General features: G+C 50.7%; 1 protein-coding gene across 1 annotated transcript in view; it reads left to right on the top strand.

The window, feature by feature from the left end:
• LOC102431313 (tubulin polyglutamylase complex subunit 1) overlaps window positions 1–10,284 on the top strand; it is a 205,348-nt gene that overhangs the window by 31,597 nt on the left and 163,467 nt on the right. The gene's annotated exons all lie outside the window — the stretch shown is intronic.

Genomic DNA, 10,284 nt, shown 5'->3' with positions numbered 1-10,284 from the left:
GGAGGGGCTCCAGGGTGAGGCCCAAAGGGTGGCAGTGGATGCCACTGTTGTGAATTCACTGCCATGGACACGTGTGCACTAGTATTTGTGTGGACCCACCTTTCAGTTCTCTTGGGTGGGCACCGAAGGGGGAGATTGCTTGGCTGTAGTGGTTGTGTCACTGTTTGAGGCACTGCTGTTTTCCAGGGGGATCTTTTTTTAAAAAATATATTTTATTGCCGAAACCGGTTTGGCTCAGTGGATAGAGCGTCGGCCTGCAGACTGAAAGGTCCCGGGTTCGATTCCGGTCAAGGGCATGTACCTGGGTTGTGGGCACATCCCCAGTAGGAGATGTGCAGGAGGCAGCTAATCGATGTTTCTCTCTCATCGATATTTCTAACTCTCTATCTCTCTCCCTTCCTCTCTGTAAAAAATCAATAAAGTATATTTTAAATATATATATATATATATTATTGATTTTTCACAGAGAGGAAGGGAAAGGGATAGAGAGTTAGAATCATTGATGAGAGAGAAACATTGATCAGCCGCCTCCTGCACATCCCCAGCTGGGGATGTGACCGCAGCCAAGGTACATACCCTTGACCGGAATCGAACCTGGGACCCCTCAGTCCACAGGTCGATGCACTATCCACTGAGCCAAACCTGCCAGGGCTCCAGCGGCATCTTTGTATCATGAAAATCTGAAACACACAGCAAAATTGAAACAACGATACAGTGAGCACTTCGGTGCTTCACCACTCCCTGTCCCTCTGTCCATCTGTCCATCTCTCCATCTGGCTCAGCTGTGGATGCATTTCACAGCACAGTTCCCCAAACCCTTCAGCAGGGGTTTGAGTCCTTCCTCTTCCTCTGTCTCGCTCTGTGTCTTTGTCTCCATCTCTATCTCGCTCTCTCCCTTTCTCTTGAATACAGTAAAATGCATAAATCTAAGTGGATGGCTTGCTATTTTGACAAAAACTGACAATTGCTCGAAATCCCAATCCCAGCAGAGATGTGCATTAGTCACCCACACAGACTCCGCAGCCCCTCGCAGTCTTGCCTTAATTTTAGTTTTTAGCCGGGTAGCTCAGTTAGTTAGAGCATCGTCCTGATACGTTAAGGTTGCAGGTTTGTTCCTTGATCAGGGCATAAATAAGACCAACCAATGAATGCAAACACTATCCGCTTGGCTGCGCCTGGCTGTCAGCAGCCGGCCTGCCCCACCCCCAGGGCATGTACCAGGAGCCTGAGCTGTCACCTCCGTTCCTCCTGTCCCTCACTCACCTCACCGTCATGATGAACCTGCCAGCCCAGGTGTGAGGTTTGCTGCAAAGGCTGGTGCTTCTTTTTTTTCTGGTCCCAAAACAGCAGTCATATTCACTGAGAGCTTACTACATTTCAGTCCTCTGCAAAGTATCAGGAAACATCAGGAGACTCTTTCCTTTTTTATCTATTACAGAGCAGGGGTGAGAAGGAAGGACAGACACGGTGCAAGGACAGAACAGGGAGGATCGAAAATGCAGATTCCCTCTCCTTAAAAAAAAAATTTTTTTTTTTCAGAGAGAGGAAGGGAGAGGGAGAGAGGGATAGAAACATCAATGATGAGAGAGAATCATCGATTGGCTGCCTCCTACACACCCCCTACTGGGGATTGAGTCCAAAACCCGGGCATGTGCCCTTGACCGAAATCAAACCCAAGACCCTTAAGTCCACAGGCCGACGCTCTATCCACTGAGCCAAATTGGCTAGAACAGGGTATTTTTTTTCCCTCATTGATTTTTAGAGAGTGGAAGGGAGGGAGAGAGAAACATTGATGTGAGACACATGGATTGGTTGCCTCCCAAACTTGCCCTGACTGTGCTGGAATCGAACCTGCAACCCAGATACATGCCCTTGACTGGGAATTGGACCCGTGACCCTTCGGTGCATGGGCCAACGCTCCAACCACTGAGCCACACCGGCCAGGGCTATAAGTGAATTTTTAATGTTTAACCTTCTACTAAAGCATCACCTTTGCAGATAACACACCCAGGTCACAACAGCCTGGTGACTTCTCACAAACCAAACGGTGATGCTGTGATTTAATCAGAATGTATGTCTGGGCTTCACCCACATTCCAGGCACAGGGCTTCTAAACCTTAGGAGTTTCCTAACTGATGAGACCAAAGGGGTCTTTTGTTGATAACGAGCTCCCCTCCACCACATCTAGGACGAGGCTAACAGTCAGAGACCCAGGGGTTAAAACAGCGATTTTCAACCCTTTTCATCTCCCGGCACACAACTCTACTAATATTTGTGGCACACCAAAAACCATATTATAGCCGAACCGGTTTGGCTCAGTGGATAGAGCGTCGGCCTGCGGACTCAGGGGTCCCAGGTTTGATTCTGGTCAAGGGCATGTATCTTGGTTGCGGGCACATCCCCACTGGGGGGCGTGCAGGAGACAGCTGATCGATCTCTCTCACCGATGTTTCTGGTTCTCTATCCCTCTCCCTTCTTCTCTGTAAAAAATCAATAAAATATATTTTTAAAAAAACAAAAACAAAATACAAAAAAAACCCCATATTATATTTTTTGCCTATCTGACAAAAAACAAAAACAAAACAGGTGTAATTTTGATTCATTCACACTGGACAGCTATTGTGTTGGCTGTTGCCACTTTTTAATTTGATACTCTAAGGGAAAAGAGGTCAGTGCCCCTGACTGAACAGTCAGGTATTGCATGTTTTAAAGGTTCTTGTAGCACACCGGTTGACAGTCGCTGGCTTAGAAGGTTGGAATTTTCAGTCCCAACCTGGGAAGGGAGGGTCTGCCAATTGAGCTCAACACAACTCACACCCCTGTTCCTCGGAGACAGAAGCTCCTGCACTCTCGACCTTCTGGGTCTCACCCCGTGTGGCTCCTCTGCTGTCAGTCTGTGCCCTTCATCACCACACTGCTTATTATTCTGTACTAGAGGAGATTCGTGCTCGGGAGGAGACCTGGTGCACAAGATTCATGCACTTGTGTATGTGGGGGGGGGGTGTCCCTCAGCCCGGCCTTCACACTCTTACAGTCCACAAGCCCTCATGGAGGCCTCGTGGGGAGCAGGCCTAAGCCAGCAGTCGGACATCCTTAGCGCTGCCACAGAGGCGGAGAGGCTCCCGCCACCACCACTGTGCTCCCCCTATGCTCGCCAGCCATGAACCCCACTTCTGGCTGAGCAGCGCTCCCCCTATGGGAGCGCACTGACCACCAGGGGGCAGCTCCTGCGTTGAGCATCTGCCCCTGGTGGTCAGTGTGTCTCATAGCGACCGGTTGTTCTGTCGTTTGGTCAATTTGCATACTAGCCTTTTATTATATAGGATAATAAGCAGGTACCTACATGTAAGGAAGTCTTTCCCTGAGGTCTGTGAGCAGCTCGAGCAAATTAATCAAGCCCAAGGAGGGGGCTGTGGAAACCTCTGACTGTAGTCTGTCCGTCAGAAGCACAGGTGACAACCTGGACTCTTTTTTTAAAAATATGTTTTTATTGATTTTTAGAGAAAGAGAAAGGGAAAGGAATAGAGAGATAGAAACATCGATGAGAGAATGAGAGAAGAACATCATCGATCAACTGCCTCCTTCACAGCCCCACTGGCTCCTGCAGGGCCCCCACTGGGGATTGAGCGGGGATTGAGCCCACAACCCAGGCATGTGCCCTGATCACTGAGCCACACCAGCTGGGCACAACCTGGACTCTTGACTGACACCTGAAGTGAGGGCAGTCTAGAGGGACCTGTCCTCCTCCCGCCCCACCTTTCATGGTGTGCATTTTCAAGCTGAAAAGTTGGAAGGTTTTACGGACAACAGTATATCCTGCCTCTGGATTGGGTAACATTATGCCATATTTGCCTGACCAATTATCTATATATGTAAAAGCTAAGCGACCATAATGACTAGTTGCTATGATGCTCACTGTGGCTGGCCAACTGACCCGATTGGGGCCGGGCCGGCCAGACCCCACCTGTGCACGAATTCGTGCACTGGGCTTCTAGTGTGTATATATAATTTAGAGGCTGAAGCATTTTAAAGTGAGTTCTGGCCCTTCATCCCTACATTAATTTACTTGCCTCTTGTCCCAGGAGGAGTGAGCACCCCCCCCCCCATCTCCCCATGAGGCCTTCACTAGGGGTCACCGGGAGTCCCACCCAAATTCCAATTCCTTTGCACTTTAAAAAAATCTTTTTAAGCTCTGGCCATGTAACATTGGTTAGAGCAGTGGTTCTCAAACTTATTTGGCCTACCGCCCCCTTTCCAGAAAAAATATTACTCAGCGCCCCCTGGAAATTAATTTTTTTTTAATTTTAATAGCAATTAAACAGAAAGATATATGTATTAATGTTTCTACCTTTTTCATAAAATATAGCAAAGAAAGGTGTAAATTAGAAACATTGAAGTTTGAAATTATGAAACTATTTATTGAACTCAGAATAGAAAGGTAATACAAAAAAAGTTAAAACAAATGCACCTGTGGCCATCACCGCCCCCCTGGATCGCTGCAGCGCCCACCAGGGGGCGGTAGCGCCCACTTTGGGAATCACTGGGTTAGAGTGTTGTCTCAATGTGCCAAGGTTGTAGGTTTGATCTCCTGTCAGGGTACATACAAGAAGCAACCAATAATGCATAAATAAGCAGAAAAGCCTGGCCAGTGTGGCTCAGTCAGTGATCATTGTTCTATGCACCAGAAGATCCCCAGTTCAATTCCTGGTCAGGGCACATGCCCGGGTTGTGGGCTTGATCCCCAGTGTGGGGCATGCAGGAGGCAGCCAACTGATGTTTCACATTGGTTTTTCTCCCTCTCTCTAAAATCAATAAAACAAACAAACAAATAAGCAGAGCAACAAATCGATAAAAAAATTTAAATATCTTTTTAGCCCTTGCCAGTTGCTCAATGGTTAGCGTATTGGCCAGTGCACCAGAGGGTCATGGGTTCAATTCCTGGTCAAGGGCACATATGTGGGTTGCAGGTTTGATCCCTGGCCCTGGTCAGGGTGCGTTCGGAAGGCAACCAACAGATGTGTCTCTCTCACATGGATGTTCCTCTCTCTCTCCCTTCCTCTCTCTCTATCTCTTCCCCTCCCTCCCGCCCTTCCTTCTATTCTCTAAAAAAAAAAAAAAAATCGATGGAAAAAATATTCTAGGGAAAGGATTAACAGAAAAAAAGGAAAAAAAATTTTTAAAAACTGTGGTGATATTTACATAGCAAACTGTTGCGGATGGGGGACTATTTCCTGCTCTACCCTTCTTTAGGGCTTGTGGCTGAACTAGTAATAAAATAATAAATCTACACAAGACTAGATCAACAGGAGAAACATCAATTCAATACCTGTGCATGGGAGAATCAGAATATGATGCTCAGATCATAAGATGAGGCTAAAAAAATGATCAAACTAGGCTCTTTTTATACTTTTTAGACAAAGAAGCAGTGCATTTGTGAGAAATCACAGGAAGGAATCGGAGCAGGGCGTCAGCGTGGTGGGAAGTCCGCAATGTGCTCATAGAAGCTCTTTGGTCTGGACTCTTTGCTCTGGTAATGAGGGGAGACTTATATCCTGAGTTTAGGGGACAGAGAGGTCAGGGTTCTCTTCGTGCACAAGCAGTTTCTCAAGTAACTTTGATGCAAAATAATTAATGTGCCATTAATGTGGGACATCTTGGAGCGGCCCGCCCAGGGCCCTGACAATAGTAGTTACTCGTTTAAAGTATACAATTCAGTGGTATTTAGTTCATTCACAATGTTATGCGACCACCCCTCTATCTAATTCCAGAACATTCCATCACCCGAAAAGATGCCCCATCCCCATCTGCAGTCACTCCCTAGTCCCTGACAACTACTGATCCACTTCCTGTCTCTGGATGTGCCTGTTCTGGACATTTCACAGAAATGGGATCACACACTCTGTGGCCTTGTGTCTGGCTTCTCTCACTGAGCACCATATGTTCAAGGTCCATCCACGCTGTATTGAGAGTTGGTGCCTCGTTCCTTTTCTTGGCTGAATAATATTCCACGGTGTGGATGGATATATTGTGTGTATCCATTCATCCACTGATGGACACTTGGGCTGTTTCTCTACCTTTTGGCTGCTGTGTACACGGTGGCCTTTCCTCTCTGACTGCTGGTTTCCCCCCGTTAAGCTTCCAGAGACGGGCTGTCATCCCTGCCGGCCCCCCTCAGCCAGCACATGGGCCCTGACTGTCTTTGCAAGAAGCTTTGGTTTTTGTTGTTCTTCATCCTCCTCCAGTGAGACCGGATTTGGAGGCACCGCAGATCTGAGAGGCTCCACTGGACCAAGATCAGTGGAGGCCAGGCCTGTGTTTGCAGGGCGGGAGCCACCCTAAGGGAGAAAGCTTATCTTGCCTTCTCAGCTGTTCCTTCCTGGCCCAGCTGGGTCCCTGCTCCACCCCCAGGTGTACAGGAGGTCTGGGGTTGCTTAAAGGGACAGAGGAAGCCACCAGCTCGATGAGATGCTGCAGCTCCCTCGGGGTGGCGGGCTGGCGGGCTCGGGGGCTGGGGGGCTGGGGGGCTGGGGGGATGGTGAGGAGGGAAGGTGCTGAGCAAGGCCCTGCGCCCGGTGCCCTGTCCTGCCTGGGGACTCAGAGCACTTCCCAGCTGGCTTTTGGATGTGTCCACGGCTGAGTGGGCTGTGCTCCAGTTTCTGATGCTTCCAACTGGACAGATAGAGAGGGGAGGGCGACAGTGCCACCGAGTGCTGCCCCTGGGGGGCCAGAACAAAGCACCACAGACCAGGTGGCCCAGAGCAACAGACATTATCTCCCCACCTTTCCGGAGCCACACATTGGAAATCGAGGTGTCGGTGGGACCACACTCCCCACACTCCCTCCCCCCTCCTGAAGCTCCAGGGGAGGGATGCTCTTGCCTCTTCCAGCTCCTGGGGGTTCCCCCATCTCTGGGCCTGTAGAAGCCTCACCCCAGTCTCTACCTTCTGGTGGCTTATCCTCTGTGTCTGTGTCTCATCTTTTTTAAAAAAAAATATGTTTTTATTGATTTCAGAGAGGAAGGGAGAGGGAGATAGACACATCAATGATGAGAGAATCATTGATTGGCTGCCTCCTGCACGCCCCCCTGCCCCCACTGGAGATGGAGCCCACAACCCGGGCATGCGCCCTGACTGGGAATCAAACCGTGACCTCCTGGTTCATAGGTGGACATTCAACCACTGAGCCACGCCGGCCAGGCTATGTCTCATCTTTGGTCTCCTATAAGGACACCAGTAACATTGGATTTAAGGCCCACGTAATCCAGGACGACCTCATCTCAAGACCCTAAACTTAATTACACCTGCAAAGACCATTTTTCAAAATCAGCTGCCACAGGTTCTGGGGGCGACCATTCAGCCCACTGCACCATCCTGTCCCCTACCCCAGTCCACTCCCAGCGCTCCCGGCCCCTCTCCCCTCAGTGGTACATACAGATGACGATCCTCCCTTTCTCCAATCCCTCCCAGGGCTCCCCGGTGCCCGGAGAATAGAATCCACACACTTCCCCACCCCTGGAGTCACCACCTGGGAAGGGGTTGGATTTCAAAGCCCCACCCTTTCAGAAAAATACACGGAGTTAACCTGGAACATTTTAGGATAAATGGATGGAGTGGGTGTGAAGAGAAGAAAAACCCTATGCCCTCTTCTCTCCCTGTGTCTGTGAGTACGAACGGTTTTATAAGAAAAAGTAGGAAGCAAACAAACCAAAGCCAACACCCTGTGATGGAGCCGCGTCTGGTGTCCTGAGTATGAGGCACTGGAGCCAGGACCGGCAGGAGGGGCCTCTGCCAGGAGGTGGCCAGTACCACCATGTAAGGAGGGAGCCAGGCTACAACCTGGGGAGGGCATCCCTGGCGGCAGGCCAGCCGGGGCAAAGGCTTGGAGGCAGGAAGCGGTGCCGGTGAGGCGAGAGCCAAGGCTTCGAAGAGACGGAGGGTGCTGACGCCCAAGGGGTCAGCAGGGCCAGGCCTGTGGGCTGCAGGAGGAGCTGGAACAAAGAAGGAAGGGCTGCCCTGCCTTCTTCCGTGGCCTCTCTAACCAGGGAGGCCTGTCTACTGCCCAGAACAGAGTTGGAGAGACAGGCTGAAGAAGAGAGCTGCTTGCCCAGCCAGCGAGCGTGGCTCAGTGGTAGAGCATCGACCTTTGAACCAGGAGGTCACGGTTCGATTCCCGGTCAGGGGGCATGCCCGGGTTGCGGGCTTGATCTCCAGTATGGGGTGTGCAGGAGGCAGCTGATCAACGACACTCTCTCTCATCGTTGATGTTTCTATCTCTCCCTTTCCCTTCCTCTCTGAAATCAATAAAGATATGTTTCTTTAAAAGAAGAAGACGAGAGTTGCTTTGCCCTCTGTTGGAGGAAGATGTCCAGATCTATCCCAGAGGGTGCAGGCATCAGAGGCAGGGGCGGGAGGGTGGGAGCGGGGGAGTGAGGACCACCCACAGCTAAGCAGGGGCAGCTGTTGTGTGCAGATGAGTGCACAGCAGGAGCCCAGATGAGGTGGTTGTCCCTGACCTCACACAAGGTCAGAGAGTGACCAGTGCCATGAGGGCGATTACAAAGGGGGATGGAGCCAGGCTGCCTTCAAGTGGGTCAGAGATGCCAGGTGAAATACAGGGTGGCCAGTTAAATTTGAATTTCAGATATAGAGCAGATAATGTTTTTAGTGAAAGTACGTCCCAGATACTGTGTGGGATATACTTATACAAAAAAAATTACTGATGTTTTAAAAATCTGAAAGGCAAATTTAACAGCGTGTCCTGTATTTTTACTTCCTAAGTCTGGCTGCCCTGACAGAGGGGTCCTGAAGGCCTGTCCTTGGAAGCAGAGGGGGACTCAGATCCTCCTGCCCTGGGTGGGGCCAGGACTGAGCCAGGCAGGGATCTGGGGAGTGGGGGTGAGGGGGCAAGGCAGGCTTTCGAGGGAGATCAGAAAACTGGGTCTTCAGGAGACTGAGCTTTATTTTGAAAACAAAAGCAAAGGCTATTTCCCACGAGCGCTGTCCTCAGCCCGGCCTAGGAAGGGCAAGGGCGCAGGCTAGGAGAAATTCCACCTCCCAGGCTGTAGGGGTTTTGAAGCCAGCTGGCTGTCTTCCTCCCTCATTCTGCACGTAGCTCTCGATCCCCATCTGTGTGGCCTCGTGGCCTTGTTAAGCCTGGGGCTTTCAGTTGGCTCTGAGGCTCCCAGGGCCTGAGCGTGGATCTGCCAGGAGTGAAAGCCTCACCCTACAGTCCCATCATCAGCAAGTTGTGGCCTATCGGCTACATCCTTCCAGCCTTTTCCTTGAATGTCCACTGTAGCTGGGACTCCACATGCTCTGCCCAGCCTCCTCTCTGGATGCTGCCTTCCCCACCTGACAGGCTGTTGTCAGACTGCCACTCACTCCTTCCCATGGCTTCCGCCTCCTCCTCATTCTTATGTCACCTCGTTTGTCATTGACAGCAAGAAGCTGCCTGACCCCTTATGCAAAGCAGCCCCCCTTACATCACCCTATTATTTTTTTAATCCTCACCTAAAGATATGTTTTTATTGATTTCAGAGAGAGAGAGAGAGAGAGAGAGAGAGAGAGAAACATTGATGTGAGACAGAAACATGGATGGGCTGCCAGGGCCACCCTTTTTTGTTGTTCATGTTCACCTGAGAATAGTTTTTCCATTTTATTATTATTATTATTATTATTGACTAGAGGCCCGGTGCATAAAATTTGTGCACAGGTGTGGTCCCTAGGCCTAGCCAGCGATCAAAGCGTGAGAGTCTGGCATGAAAGAGCAGGTCCCAGCTGACCTCTGGGCCCTGGGCACCCAGGACCCCACGCGGCCTCCTCCGCCTGAGTCCCCAAGTGGAGATGTGGTGATCGTGGCTGGATGCTGCGGGCTGGGGAGCAGTGTGGGCCTCTGGGCCACCCAGCAGCACCACACAGAAGCCGGGCCAGCCTCGCAGACTGGCTCCTGCCCGAACCCACAGGGAGCCCGACTGGCCCCTGTGGTCCAGTGTGGGTGCGGGGCAGGCTCCTCGCTGGCACCTGAGCTCGAGCCCTGGCGTCCCTGGGGAGAGTAGCAGGGGGAGGAGAGCAAGCTCAGCAGACACCCTGCATTCTCACAGCACCTCTGTCCCAGTTACCTCCATATTCCACGCTGCCCCCTAGTGATCAGCACACATCATACTGAGCGATCAAACTCTCATTCTCTTGTCAAACTCCCAAGGGGACAATTTGCATATTAGCCTTATATATATATATATAGATTTCGGAGAGGAAGGGAGAGGGGAGAGAGATAGAAACATCAATG

The sequence above is a fragment of the Myotis lucifugus genome, unplaced genomic scaffold, assembly GCF_000147115.1.
Source record: "Myotis lucifugus unplaced genomic scaffold, Myoluc2.0 scaffold_383, whole genome shotgun sequence".
NCBI lineage: Eukaryota > Metazoa > Chordata > Mammalia > Chiroptera > Vespertilionidae > Myotis > Myotis lucifugus.
The sequence above is the reverse complement of the archived record's forward strand: the minus strand, read 5'-3'. Positions and strand labels throughout refer to the sequence as shown.